Source organism: Molothrus ater, chromosome 4 (assembly GCF_012460135.2).
Source record: "Molothrus ater isolate BHLD 08-10-18 breed brown headed cowbird chromosome 4, BPBGC_Mater_1.1, whole genome shotgun sequence".
Classification (NCBI taxonomy): domain Eukaryota; kingdom Metazoa; phylum Chordata; class Aves; order Passeriformes; family Icteridae; genus Molothrus; species Molothrus ater.
The window spans coordinates 30542791-30558583 of NC_050481.2; the positions used below are offsets into that span (position 1 = coordinate 30542791).

At 41.5% G+C, this 15793-nt stretch overlaps 1 non-coding gene across 1 annotated transcript; it reads left to right on the plus strand.

Annotated features, from left to right (window-relative positions):
• The first annotated feature begins 13805 nt into the window (after nucleotides 1-13805).
• Nucleotides 13806-13926, plus strand: LOC118686778 (U6atac minor spliceosomal RNA). Its single transcript, XR_004980236.1, has one exon. It is a non-coding gene; the product is annotated as a U6atac minor spliceosomal RNA (small nuclear RNA).
• The last annotated feature ends 1867 nt before the right edge of the window (nucleotides 13927-15793 follow it).

Below are 15793 nucleotides of genomic sequence, written 5' to 3' on the forward strand. Positions count from 1 at the left end.
TCCGTGTTTATTCCCAGCTGCCCTGTTGCTTATCTAGAATAAAAACAAGTGTGATATTTTCACTTGAAGTCTAGTTTGATGGCTACATTTCAGCAGCCTCATTTTTTCCTTGAATTTTTTTTTATTCCTAAATTCATTATGTTCTCTCTTACAAATTAAAACCCAATAAAACTCCAGTGCTGAAATGTTTGCAATGTAATGAATGGTATCAGGTCTTTATCAAGTGGAGAAATTCATCTTTGTGTATTCAGTATTTGACACCATCCTTTAAATACCCATGAAATCATTTGGACTTGGATTTTCATGAGCCGAAAAGGGAGGTCTAGAGAATTAGCTAGTGTTTACTTGAGCAGAAAAAAGTATCCATCATTCTTAAACAGTTGCACAAAAATAGATTAATTCTCCACCATGTTCAGGACATGATATTGCCCACAAGTTATTTTTATCTGAATATTAATAATATCCAAAATGTAAAACTCTTACGGGTGAGGAAGGATTATAGAAGTGTGCAATTATTATGGACATCAATCACATATATCACTTGACTCTGAACCCTTCATCAAAAGTATTATTACTACAAATAGCCTCCTTTATTTGAAACGCAAATGATTTAAAAGTTCTGTTTCAACTCCTTTAAGCCTGTTAGAGTGTGGTGTATAGACAGTTTTGAAGTAACCATGACAGTGTGTGCAAAATCTATAATTGCCAGACTAATTCTCTGTAATTTTAAGTCTGCTTTACATCATCCTGTATAAGAGCAATTAATTACAAATAATCTTTCCATTCATTTCATGGCATCTTTATTTTATGGCTTCCTGAGCTTTCTCTGCAGCCATCATGCTGAGCCAGAACTGGTGTACTAGTTTACTGGATGGCTTTCCTCTCTGCCTTGTGGAGGTGGTGCCTTGGTCAGTGCCTGCTTTAGGGTAAAAAACCCATGCACAGTGTCCCACTCAAGGTGTGGATTTTCCCACTGGCACTTGAAGAGGGGATGTGGAAGAGCCAGCACTGACTTATGTCTCTTGCATTGCTTAGTCACTCCTGGGACCTGGCTCCTGCATGAGCACAGCTACACACTTTAGTACCCATCACTAGGGATGTTCCTAGGAAAACACAGCATTTTATCATCAAAAGCAATGATGTAGCAATATCCCTCAGGGTTGCCCCAAATTCCAGCTGTCAGAAGGATCTGGGAATTCGGGGTTCATCCCCATTTCCCTGTAAGGGAAAGTGAACCTGTAAGCAATATCTGACCACTGGACTGAGAAGTCTGCAGGGGACATTCTGTTTTGCCTGAAATAGGAACCAGGATCCAGGTCTCCCCATTCACCTATTAATGCTTTAATGATATTTTTAAGGCATTATATTGTTTTCCAGTTGCTTAGGTACAGGTTTCATACAAAGCCAAAGAATAACAACAGCATTCACCCATTGCATAATTTGCTAGTGGGCAGCAGGGCATCCCATCCAAAAGGAAATGTCATCAGTGGTTCAGAGCAAGAATTTGAACTAACGTACCTCAGTTCTCATCAGTGTGACTGAGCCAGCACACTGCAGCCTCTCCTCAGGCAGCAAAGTATTTCTTTTTAGAGCTGTTCTATTGTTCAATTAAACATTGAATATCATGGTTTTATGGGCAGGAACTTATGACCTTTGCATGGCACTCAGGTTCAGGGACAAGGATATCAGAACAGATACAGACAATTTAGGCTAGGCCTCTCCCTTATTCTCCATGAGTACATCAATTATAAAGATACTGCAGCACAGGCAGGATGAGCTCACTGGGACTAGTGCTATGCTGATCTTTGATATTACAGAAATGAGATCTATCCACCACATAGATGCCATCAGATGTGATGTAGGATCCTAGCTGGTCATCAATATTCTCTTGGCCTCCGTGGAAGAGGATGTTTTGATGCCTTGCAAGTTTTACAGGCAGAAATGTGTCTCCAGTCTCTGGCAGCAGCGCAGTCCTGAATGGTCCCTTATTGTGGATATTCTCAGTTCAGTTGAAGAAAGAACAGAGATAATTTCTCCCAGGCTAAGCCTGGGAATCTTAGAGGAAAAATTAAAAAAATTATTATCTCTCTCTCTGTGGCTGTTATAGATATGGTTCTCCAGAGTGTGCTATTCATAGTCACCAACAGAGTGAGATGTTTCTACTTTGAGACCAATCCAGTGTCACCTTAGCGAGTCACATTATAAAAGACCCTGCTACTTTCATTAAATGCCTTTCCCTTCTGATCCACCTGGAGACTGGAGTCTTTCTTTCCCTCCCTGACTCAACAGCATCACGTTATTCCATAGGTGCAGCTGCAGCTCTGTGCTCTCCCAGCTCTGGCAGGGCACCAGGCAGCTCAAGCCTGGAGGCAGAAGAGCTGCACTCGTGCACTTTCCTGAGGCTGTCGTGCGTTTGCCTCGGAGGAGAGCACAGCGCTCTGCTGCTTCTGGACAAGTTCTAAAGTCACATTGCCTGTACAGGGTACAGCAAGGGCCTACAAGTGGAGAAGCAGTACTGAGTGAGCTTGCTAGGGTTTTATGGGAAGCCAGTGAAGATGAGGTTTTGGTAAGTGGGGACAGTGCTGAAGCCTCTCACTGGCCCTGTGAGTAAATAGCCTTCACTGAGAATTGTGACCTCCACTCAGGGCTGCTGCCTATGACTGAACAGAAAGATTTTCTCAGATTGTTAATGTGAGAAAAAAATAGATTTGAGGCCATAATTTGAGGCCATAAGCAGTTAAAATAAAAGGACTAAGCCCTGACAGCAAATGGGTTTAATATGCATATCTATTAATATATAAATTGTACGTCAGAGCTGTGCAAAAGTTGTTCTGTAGAATAAGTCTGTAGAAAATAGTTGTCTGTCTGTATAACCCTGCTTCTATACAATGTGCAATGGACATACATACCTTGTCAACATACTAATAAGTTAGATAACACTAAGAGTAATAACAGAATGGAAAACACTACCTGCATTTCATCTGTCAGACCACAAAAAAATCACTGAATTCACTGATTAGTATAATCCATTTCCTTGCTTCATAGTTTCTAACCTCTCTCTAGGATTTTCTTACTTTAATCCAGATCATGACCTTAAGGGATGAATTTTGTCTTTGGATGCCTGAGTTATTTACCTAATACTGTCATTATAAATGCCACTCCACAATAGGGAAACTACTTTGTGCCAAATTACAGGTTCTTTGCCCTGAAAAGCTATGAGATGTATGTAAATCCATGCAAGATTGGTTTCGCTAAAGACCTGTGTACTGCAGTACAAATGCTTATTTATGCAATCAGTAGTGATTTTCATATTTCCAATTGGCTGCCATTTTAAAGGAAATTAGTACAAGTGTAGTGAAGAACTCTGAGGCTGGTAAAGCTGGAGAAGTAAGAAAGTCACAGGATGGTAAGAAAATCACAGGATGAGCTGCTGCTTCAAGAAGAAAGAAAGAGAGAGCAAAAACGAGGCTAGTGAAGATGTCATTGATTTATAGACTTTTGTTCTTCCTTTAGTCAGACCAGTGAGAGAAACGTGTAGAAATGAAACCAGGCCAAATGAAGACATATGTACGAGGGACAGCGTTGCCCAGGGAAACTGAGGAACTTTCAGAAGAAATTCCTGTGATTGTTTGAGCCTTAGAACTCACATCATGTTCTCGAGCCAGTAAACCCGGATGTGTACATTACTCCACCTAAATGCAATACAGCTGAACAGCTCTGTACTGATAAGGTATCAGAAGCAATGGATGTGTTATTAATTCTAGCCAGGATATGGGATGAATAATGCATACAAGCTCCTCATAAGCTCATTTCAGATGGGATATATGAAAAAAATGGTGCTTGTATTAAAATCTTTTCCCTCTCAGACTTCACTGAGCTCCTGTGGAAGCAAGAGAGCTTCAAACTCTAAAACTTGAAGACAGTGGAATTAGGTATCTGAGGGATGGATGGAGGCACAGTGTAGCTCGAAAACGTGATTATAATTTTTGTTTTGCTGATCTGCATAGGAGAAAAGGCTGTAGTTTGCCTCTTGGACCTGCAGCTGAATTGCACAACTGGAATTTATATGAAACAGACTTTTATTTGCATGCTTCACAACCCTCATAATCTACTAACTCTGCTATGCATGATATCTTCAACAGCAGAATCCATGCTTACACATTTATTGGGTCAAACTATTTTTTATCCTTTCAAGTTTGCATAGAAAAAGAGAAATTTAGGACAATTCTCCTATTTATTATCATCCTTCAAAATCAGTTATTTGTAGCCAGCTGGATTTTAAAGTTTTTTGGCAGTACTGTAACTTAGTAATCTATTTAAGGTAGCCAAGGTGGTGAAACAGCCAGCCTTGTTCTCATTGCACTCTGGATTGGGGCAAGCACATCTCAGCAGAGCATGGCTACAGCTGCTCACCAAATCAAAGCTGAGGCCAAGATACCATTTCCCAGTGGATTCTGAGGATTGGTCCCAGAATCCTGAGCTGAGGAAATATTTTTCAGTTTTTCAGTGCTTGGAATCTTGGTTTATGCTGCTGTGAGGACAAAGCAGCACGTTGCATTTGGCAGCATCCTTCATCCTGGTTACACTCTAAAGTAGACAGCTCCACAGGTTGTAAGTGTGCAAGTGCCACATGTCTGCTGCCTCTCCAGTTCAGTGTAGCCCAGCTTCCAGAGAAGCTCTCAAACAGAGCTGACAGAAAGTGTTTCACAGGTACCCTTGGACTGAGCACGTGGAACTCTCCCTGTCACAGGGACACTGAGGGCATGAGTGATGACAGGGTTGCTGTGACAATTCCTCTCAGGGAGCTCATCCTTAGCTCTGATTAAAACTTGGTCTTGTACCTCCCACTCTCTGGAGCATTGAGGTGGCCTGAGGCACCAAAAGCTGATGGCCACTTCACATTAATACATGAAGTGAGTGGTGGTAGACTGGCACTTCGGCAGTGCCTTTCTTCTCTGTGCCTCCATCAGCTGTACTGCTCATTGCAGAACTGAACTGGCATGAAGATCCATGGGGAAAAATGTTTTGCAGATAAGAAGTGTTAATGGTCTTGTACTGACACTAACACTGGCTGATGGGTGGTTTTGCAAAATAGAAATACTTTACGACAGAGCTGGGTGCAGCCGTGGTGGGATGGGGGTGTGCAGCAGCAAACCTCTCCTCTGTCACCACAGCATGAGGAAGATGCTTGCACAGAACCACACAGAACTTGTTCAGGCCAGTATGATGTGCAGGAATCAAGAAACCTCTTCCAGTTTAATTCCTGCTTCTGTAGGTGACAGGTGAAAATTCAGTGTTAGTGATATACTATGGTATTCGGTGTTGAGATCTCTCACAAGGCATATTAAGCCAGAGGAATGATTGCAAGGACAAGTAGAACTAAAAATTATGCAAGGGTGAAGCTATAATAAAGTCATTCTCACTGTGCATAGCAAGTTTGCTTTTTTCCAAGTTAAAATTCCATGGTTATCTCAGATAACTGGAATCAAAGGTAGAGAAAAGAGAGGAAGAGAACTCATTGCATTCAGAATCCTTATTTTATTTGCTTGTTTTCTTCTAATGGGGCAGCAAAAGGGCTTATATCCAGCTCAGTGTATAATTGATTACCAGGACATAAATTGAAATGAAAAATCATGCTCTCCATAATTGCTATTCAAAAGCCTAAGCTTGCAATATTCCCTGAAAGTATGCTTTCTGATTTATCTATGCCATTCATCATGCTTCCCCTCTTAGTACTTGTGCCTGTGCCATGAATTTCTGATTTTAAACCTCAGAAAAAGCTGCCTTTCTGACTCTTAAGTTAGCTGTAAAACCCAATGGTATTTTATCTTACTCTTGATAAACTACTGTGTAGTATCTCTCCTTATCTCTTCTTCTATCTTGGGCTATAAGAGCATGTAGCAATGTCTACTTTGTGTTTATTATTTATCTGTTCCTGACAAACTCCTGGAACACTTCATAATGTCATAAGCATCTGTTGCATATGTATGATACAGCTAATTTCTAGCTTCTCTGGCTTTCCTATGGTAGAATATAGCTCTTCCAGTTCATAAAAAAAAATCCAATTCATCATTTTTGTTGTTCAGTTTGCTACTTCTCTGAGACATAATATGGGTGATACCAGAAAATTTTTCTCTCTCTCTTTGTGAGATTATATGTATATGGAAAGCTTGGTACTACTATGAAGGAAATTAGAGTATTTGGCTGCATAATGCTTAAATCTTGATTTCTGAATAAAACCCCAAACTAATGATTCTTCAAATAGCTATGCAAAGCCCAGTAATTTAGCATTAATAAAGCAGCAGAAAGTCCTGCATGGGCTCTTGACAGGACAAGATGGCAGGATGAGGCAGTCACGTGACTTGAAAAATGCTGAACTTTGGCTCAAGAAGACACTTTGCTTACCTGTTTTGTCCTGTTACACAGGAAGTTGCTTGTCCCTTCTGCTGGAAACAGGTGCTCATAGTGCAGGCTCTGCTGCTGAAAGGGGGATCTGGTAAACAAAATACATAGGCCTTTGTGTGTGATTCTGGCAGAATTATACAGCATCCCTGAATACCTCCCCTTTCACATTTGGTTGCCCATCTTCCCATCCAGTTTGCTAAAGAAGAGATATTCCTTTTGGAATCTACAAGTGACAATCCTTCATGGTCTGTTTACAGCCTTATGTCTTCAGAAATCCTAAACAAGTGACATTCAAACAGTGGGAAAAGAGCCAATAGTGCAAATAGAGCTACAGCTCTATCACAGCAAGCCTTGCTTTTTGAAACAAAGGAAATGCTGACTCATCAAAGAAGAATAGGTAAAATGAGGAATGTTAGAGCAGCTGATGACATTTTTTGTTCCTGTGCTCGTGATTTCAGATTAGAAACTGCATGAATGGTTTTCTACAGAAGTTACACCTAACCAGGATCACAGCTGCTGAGATGAAAAACAGATGAAAGAGGTTAACTATTAAGACTGCTTTTGCCAGACTGAAGTGCACTTCTAATCTTTGTACTGTTGTGATTCTTGGTGTTGGTATCTATAGCTGAACTCCTGCCAGCTGATGTGCTTACTGTCCAACTTTGTGTTACAAAAAGAGCTGAAAGATAGAGAAAAGTAAATTTTGGTGACAGTTGCTTTTGCATTTATGCTTCCGACTCCATTTTATTCCTTTGAAAATCTCCCAATAAACCATGTCATGCCTTTAGACACACATGCCCATAGCTCACACAACCTGCCCGGAATGCTTGGCAGCACCTGACTGAAATTTCATTGGACCTGTCCTACCATTCTGACGGAAGGCAGCCAAGTGGGAGGCCTCATTTTACCTGGGTAATTTGCAGTCCTAATTAAGCATACATTCTCTCAGACACAGGCTGAACACTCTCAGGGTGGAAAGCTTGCAGACACTCTACTGTCCTTGGTGAAGTCCTGGCTCGTCCATGAGGATGCACCAAGTGTGAATGACTGGGCCCTCAGAGCTCTGTCCATCTGCAGGTCTCTCTAAGACTAACATCTAGAAAAGCCAAGGGAAAGCATGTACTTTGCACATCTTGCCACACTTCTTTCCTTACATTGCAGCCTACACCTTAGGATGTCAATGTAGAGTGGCTTTTATCAGTGTTACTTGGAAAAAATGGGTGCTACTTTCTGTATCTCCATGGGGGTTTTAGAAACCATGTATTTGTCTGTAGCCCCTATTTGGAATCTCACCACAATAACCCTCTTGAAAAAGTGGGAAAGGCCCCTCATGTAGCCAGGTTTTTTGGTCTGCTCCATTTCCTGGGGCACTTCACTGATCACTACTGTATATTTTCCTCCTGGCTGTCAGGAGGTCAGGTTTTAACATTCAGCAATAATTTTGGTTGCTTGAGTGTGTAACCAAGACCAGTCTCATCCTTTATTCCTACCCACCTCAGCATTTGAAATTGGAGTTTATGAGTTTTTTCATGGCTGAGAGTCATATACACTCATATTTAGAGTCTTATCCCCTCAGAGGCTGCTGAGAACCTTTGCTTGATGCAGATCTCAGTTTTTCACTGGGCACTTTTCAGATAGAAAGAGGTGAACCAACCCTAAACACAAAAAAGCAGCCTAGTTTCTGCATCCAGCTTTAGAGAAGGACAAAATCTACACAGGGAGAATTGCCTATTAGAGTTCAACAATTCATTGGATTTTCATTTCCCATTAACACACACAGCTTAATTGATTTTTAAAACAGTTCATTACAAAAGTATGGTCCTAGGCAGTGTTCCTAGTATACTTTCATAATGTGGCTGCAGACTGGCTAAAGGGAGATGTGGGCTATTAAGGCACAGATGTGTTCCCATTGTTTATAATCTTGCAAACACTTAATGCAGACCCTGCAGGATCTGAACACTGTGGCACCTAGCAACTCAGGAGTGCTTCAGTCCTAGTGTACACTGGCAGGTATTTTATTCAGATGAACAGCATGCCACTTGAGGTCACGATTGCTTTGTAAATCCATACTTAGGAGCTCTATTGAACTCTGTAAAATTATACCAGACCAAAATATTCTTTTTCATGGGGAAAAAAATAAAGACGAGCCTGATGTCTTATCTTATTTACCCTCAGTTACTTGCTATGTTTAATACAAGGTTATTAGTTGCCTAACACTGAGACTTGTCTACCCTTTTACTTCTCCTTCCCCCCCTCCCCCCGAGCAATGCTTGATTTGAGTAGAGCAGTATTTTAAAAGGAGAGAAAAAAGTCAGATGTTGGCAAATATATCTGGAAATGATAGTGAGCCATTGGAAAAGAAGGAAAAATGTTTTTCATGCAGAAATTTGTATTACACACTTTTTTTGCCACCACAAAATGTAGCTAAATGCTTCCATTCGGTGTTTTCCAAAGCAAAGCAAAACAGAACAGTAGGCATGTAAGCTGGTGACCAGATTCTCAGCTCCCATAAATTAGGTCAGTGTAGCTCCACAGCACATAGCAATACTCAGACCATTTATATCCCATTGTGGCACCAGCCTGAAGAACTCTCCCTTCCACACGCTCAATTTCAGATAGAGGCAATAAAAGGAAATGCACTATGTTAGCACTATGACAATTTTTTTTATTTGCCCTACTTTTATCTCTTTGGAGCTTTGTTTGGATGGATTATTGGTAAATGCAACTTGTGTCCTCCATCTGAAACCCCTCCTGAGGCAGGAGGGAGGACACAGGAGAAAGGGGCTCTGCAAGTCAGAGCAGCCAGGGCTGTGGCCACAGCTGTTGCCAGCAGCAATGGGCACAGGGGAAGAAAGGCTGGTGAGTAACTGGCGGCTGGAAGATCTTGGGTAGGAGATTGAAACAGAGATGCCTGAAAATGGGATAACAGGAAGATGGGGGATTTTATTGCAAGAGAGCTCGAAATGACATGGTATGGGGATAGAAAGGAGAAGTTGAGGTCTTAGAGCCAGGAGATCAGATTTTATAGAAGAACAGCTGTGTGAAATGGTAACAGAGACATGGATTAGAGCTGTGGTCAGGGATGGGTAATAAAAAGAGCCTTTTCTCAGGCCTGTTAACTCCATATCTGTCAGGTACCCTTTTCACTCAGCTAAGTGTTTTTGAGAGTTGACAATCTGTGATAATGGTGATATCTGCTGATCTCCATCCTTTTAAAGTATTGTTATGAAAATTGAAAAAAACATTCAAGGGCATTTAATCACCTGAGCAAGAAGTTTTACTAGTATTTGTGTTCTTTCTTTTAGTAAAAATAAATATTTTATTCTGAGTTTGTCCTAGAAGTCACAAGACTTGAAGAGATCCCAGGGAAAAACCATTTTCACTGGTTTTAAACCTGATGCAGTTCCCTGTTTCTCCACACTGCAAAATTTCAAATTTAGCAACCCAGTGGACAGTCCAAATGAAGCCTGAAGCTCCTCATCAGCAGCCAGTTTCCTTGCCTTGAGTTTCAGCAATCCAGCTGATGGCTGGCAGTTGCTCCTTCATCTGTTCTTGTTCCCATAGAAACAGAGAGAGAAAATAGTCAAACTTAGGTAAAGCTTTTTTTCTTGGTTTTTTTCCTTCTTTCTCTGAAAGAAAGAACAGCAGCAAAGGTGTTCATGAAGTGGTGCTTGTTTTCCATGACCTGGGGCTTTTTATCATTGGAACTGGCAGAAAGTAAGCAGCCAGCTTCAGAACCATAGGATCCTGTGGAATCTACAAGAGGTACAGGCTCAAGTGAAATAGAGACATGGAGATATTTTTTTCAGACAAGCACATTGACTATGAGTCAACAGCAGTATAAGATCAGTAAGAGTTTACCAGATGAAAAAGTAAACAAAAAAGCATGAAAAAACACCTGTAGGTGTGAATTCTTCTCTTTGCAATTTAATAGCATTTATTGACTCTAGTGAGGAGCAGACTGTATTGTTTGGGTTTCTTTCATTATTCCATGTGCAGACATGATCAAAACATTTGCTGGAATTGAATTCTTCCTTTTGTTGTAATTTTCTGTAAAACTACAGCCTGGTTGATTTGTGAGTGCTTGTGCACACACTTCTTTGGACATTATGGTGCTTTCACTTAATTCTCTGAAATTATTCTGGCTCTGTAATGGTGCAGAGGAGCAGCAGTTAGTCCAATGAGTGTGTTTTACAACATGCATTCTGTAAAAATAAGACAAATAAAAATAAGACTTGGCATTTAAATGTGCCAAAAAGGAGAAGAAAGTATCTCTTCCAGGATGGCATCCCTTCTGCCTCAACATTTGTTGGGTTTATCACTACTGTGAGTGCCACGCAGCCCTTCAGAAGGACTTCAACAGTGTGGAGAGATGGGAAGAGAAGAAACATCTGAAGTTCAACCAGGACACATGCAGGGTCCTTCACCTGGGCAAGGTCCTGCACCTGGGCAAGAATAACCCCCTGCATCAGTACAGGCTGGGTGCCAGCCTCTGGACAGCAGCTCTGGGGACAATGGAGCAGCAGTGTGCCCTCGTGGCCAGGAAGGTCAGTGGTACCCTGGGGTGCATCAGGAAAGTCATTGCCAGCATGGCAAAGGAGGTGATCCTGCCCCTCTGCTCAGCCCTGGTGAGGCCACGTCTGGAGTGGTGTCTAGTTCAAGGTAGACAATGAAGCCCTGAAGTGGGTCCATTAGAGGGGAACAAAGATGATGAAGGGACTGGAGCATCACCCTCCTCTTTTGTGAGGAAGGACTGAAGGAGCTGGGCCTGTTCAGTGTCAAGAAGACTGACAGAGGACCTCATCCCTGTCTATCAATATCTGAAGGGAGAATGTCAGAGATCCAGGCTCTTCCCAGTGGTGCCAAGCAGCAGGACAAGAGGCACTGGGCAGAACTTGATGCACTGGAAGTTCCACCGGAACATGAGGAAGAACTTCTTTACTGTGCAGGTGACTGTGCACTGTAACAGGTTGACCAGAGAGGTTGTGGAGTCTCCCTCACCAGAGATACTCAAGAACCCTCTGGACACAACCCTGTGCCATGTGCTCTGGGATGGCCCTGCTTGAGCAGGGAGGTGGTGACCCACTGTGGTCCCTTCCAACCTTACCCATTCGGTGACCCTGTGATCTTCCAGAGAGACAAATCACATAGGAATGACAGTGCTCCATCTGATTCAGACTAGTCACAGACTCATCACAAACATCCATCATGCCCAAAGGTTAACATCTTTTGGTTCTCTTAGTGAGGCACTACGTGATTGGCTGGACATCCATTTAAAGCCAATCTCCAGACAGATTTGGGAACAAGCTGGAGAGTTGCCCATCGCAAAAGTTACCTTAATGAAAAGCATCATTCTGGGAGTTAGTTTCCATATTGTGACGTGATTTCACAATATTTTTGTTGAGTTTTCATGATAATTTATAATCTTATATATGCAGACACTAATTTCTGTGGTCTTCAAGGCTTGGCAGCCCTGAGGTTCTTCTACTGCATCAGATGAGGGAGTAAACTGAGCTGGTGATTGTCAGGGTAATAAAATGGATACGGGAAACCAAACCCTCTTGTCTGTTCTTATGAGAAATACCTATTTCCAATAAAATTTCTACATTTTAGTGTAGCTAGGAGAGATTTCTTGATGGTTTTCATTAGTAAGGATTTTAATTTTAGGATTTTAGGATTTTAATTTAAGTGTGTTTGCTAACAAGAGCACTTAATTTTCTTTCATCATTTTCTTCTTTGCCATGGAAGGTAGCAATTTTACACGTTCTAAGAAGTCAAATAATAGTGCATCCTGCCTCTCCTTAAAATCTGGGAGACAAAAATCTCCAATTTCAGTTTGAAACAGCCAAGAGAGTTAAAAAAATGAAATTTACTTATTGATTGATTGATTGATGGATGGATTGATTTGTAGGAGATAGATGAGCCTAGATTCTCTGCTTTACTATTCTTTTCTCCTTGGTGCCCTATGCTCAAATTGATTCACTTTCCCCCATAGCTGACTCAGAAATGTGAACTGTGAGCATGGACTCAATGTAACTTATTTTTATTCACCAGCTGGGACGCAAGCAAGGTAATAAGACAAGCTCTTTCTTCATCAATTATCTTTCCTGTATCAGAGGTTTTACCTTTTGTGTATAGAAGGTCAAACTGAAAATTACTTATAGAATGTAGGAGTTTATTTTTTAGAGCATCAAAATGAGTAGACAAGATTGAATCAAAGGTCTGTATAACCCCAGAGGGCCAGAAGAAGTGAATAATTGATGGGGAGAGAATAGTGACAGAGCAGGCATATCATGACAACTCACCCCAGTACATCCTGTTTTCTGCAGAGCTACACACACTGCACATTGGTAATTTATATTAAATAAATCCTTGAGTGCTACAAAATTGTTATATTTCAATGCCAACTTGTCCAAGCAAACCTGTCTTGCTTTTTGTGCTTATTCAAGCCCTTAATACTCCATGGGCAAAGATTTCAAGGTTTAAATGTACGTTGCATTAAGGACTAGTGTTTCTTGGGTTTCTTTGCATCTGAATCTTGTCATTTTTTTTTTTGCTGTCTTTCTCAAAAAACTGAGCTCATGACCTTCACCATAAGAGTCTGGAATACCTTTGCCTTGTGCCCACTGATGAAAAGATCTACTAACCATTTGCTTACCTAGAGCTGCAGAGTAAGAGAAATAGGGACTTAAACTTCAGCAAATCCTATTTAAACCAGAGGCTGAACTGTCTCCATTAATAAATGATGATTTGGGTGAAGATAAAACAACTACTAGAAAATCAATATTTAGTTATTATCCAAGGATACAGGCTGTTTCTATCTCTTTTCACATGAAATTACATAGTAATACATTCAGCATTTTGCTGATTGGCTTTTCACCAGCAAATCATTTCTTATAAAAAGCAAGCAATAGCCCAGCTATCAGCATGAGGCAGGCATCATGCATCTCATTATCTGAGACACAAGAATCTAACAGGGAAATACTGCTGCTTCCAAATCATTCCTCTGCTCTCTGTATTTGATAATGTTGCTGTGAATATGCTTGTGGTGCTTTTGATGGGTGCTGGGCTGACATCAAGAGATGGCTGAAAACAGAACTTGTCTTCTGCACCCCCAGAAGACAAGGAAGATCAGTGAGAGCAGTGACAGCAGGCACATGTCAGTCAGACTGATGCTACATGCTACTGATAATATGCCATTTTTCATAATCCAGGTTTCTCTGTGCCTTTCAGTAGGACTTTTGTTTGCAGAAGTGAAGGCATAGGATGTGTGCTCATCCTCTCAAACCTCAAGGAGTCATATGGCAGGCTTGAAGATTGGTAGACAAGGTTTATTCACTTGGATCTCTGATTTTATGAATTATGGATGTTTGGTAATTCTGAATTATGACCTTTTTTGAGTGTTGTATGAAAGGAGAGAAGATCAGCACTCCCCTTGAAAAGGATGGAAGAGCCCTTGTGGTCTGTACAAAATGCATACACTTAAGGCACTGCCACTTCGTGGCATCTAACCATGTTTAACCCAAAGAACAGCATAAGTTGTGTCAGGTGAAGTTTAGGTTGGATATTAGGGAAAGGTTATTCTCCCCCAGGGTGGTTGGGCACTGGAACAGCTCCCCAGGGAAGCGGTCACAGCTCCAAGCCTGGCAGAGTTCAAGAATCATTTGGACAATGCTCTCAGGCACAGGGTGTGAGTCTTGGGGTGTCCTGTGCAGGGCAAGGTGTTGGAATCAATGATCCTTGTGGGGGTCTTCCATCTCAGAATATTCTATGATTGTGTGACAAGGCAAAAGGCAAGTATTTAAAGTTGCTGCCTGTCCAAATTCACTGGTGGTTGTTCAAAAATATTTCAGACTATTGAATTGCATAAACATGCCTATTCCAGCACTTGAGGTATAGACACAAATGCACAGAACCCCTTACTGTAGGTTATAGAAGACTTCAAAATGTCAGGTGTGCAGCCAGAACTGACTCGGGGTTTAATCACAATACAGGTAAAATTCAGGTTTCAAATATGATGTGGTAAAATTCCTTTCTGCCTTCTTCTTGCAGGTTTTACCCTCCTTCCCACAATTGAAAACAGAGCTGTGCCCCATTGCCCTGCACTCCCCCTGCCTGCCTCTGAGTCCATGCTCTGGGAAGGAAAGCAACAGGTACTCCTGGCCAGTGCTGGGCTCAAAGAGCAGGAGGGAAGGTGCCAAAAGAGCTTCTGGTGAGCACAGAAGCCATCCATCCATCCATCCATCCATCCATCCATCCATCCATCCATCCATCCATCCATCCATCCATCCATCCATCCATCCATCCATCATCACTCCTGAAGTCTCCCTATGGAGTGCACAGGGGAGTTTGGTGTGCAGCAGCAGTGGGAATGCCAGATTAAAGTTCCTTCTCCCTCAGTGCTGGGCTCTGTACCACACCATGGGCTCCTTCAGATCTTTTTGGGGGTTTATTCACTTCCCATGTGCACCAAAGAGGATGCTAGCTAGCTCCTTAATATTCTGCTGTGCTGTGGCTGGATCCTGAAGCTCTCATTCTCATTCTCTTTCTCATTCTCATGCAACTCTGCTGCATTGCATGAGACAAGCAGCGTAAGCAACAGCTGCTTAGCTCAAAGCACATTATGAAACTTGTAGGCATAAAATTATTAACATAATTTCTAAAATCTAAAGAAAATTTAGCCATGGCTAATTTCCCCAGGTGCTCTAGAAATACCTTTTTCTTGTTTAAGAGGTATATAGGTCAGTCAAGTGTTATCAGTAACTAGCATTTAATGAGAAAGCTAATGCTTTCTCTGCTTCAGTCATCAGTTTTTCTAAAGCTGACTATTCTCAGAAATCTGGGTAGTTTTTTTAAAAGATATATAAACATACTAACAAGTAACACAATATACAGTACAGAGGTGCAATCTCTGTCCTCATATTTCATCAGGAGCCTCTTTCACTCCTCCTGCACGTAGCACTTGTTCTCTCATTTACTAATTCTTTAAGGACTGACCTGACATTTTACAGTTTATCATGATTCAAGAGCAGAGCACAGCCAAACTGTTTCAAAAGCACACTAAAGCACAGTTTGTACCCCAGGCCCTCCAATCCTTCTTTGACAGTGTGTATTGAACCAGACTAGGAAAATGATCTGAAATATTCCAGTGCCACATATATTTGAGCAAAAAGGAGCAGAAGAAGACAACAGTGAGGGAGGAGAGAGCTGCCTTTCCTAAGCACTGGATAAAGTGCACTGACACACACCTTAATCAGTGTGGGGATGGTCTGGCTTGGTGTTATGGGCATAGTTCATATTGAATTTCTGATTTCTCTGCCCAGTGTCTGGAAGATCTGTTACCTGTGATAAAGACTCCAGCACTGTTAGATTGAAAGTCACACAGGAC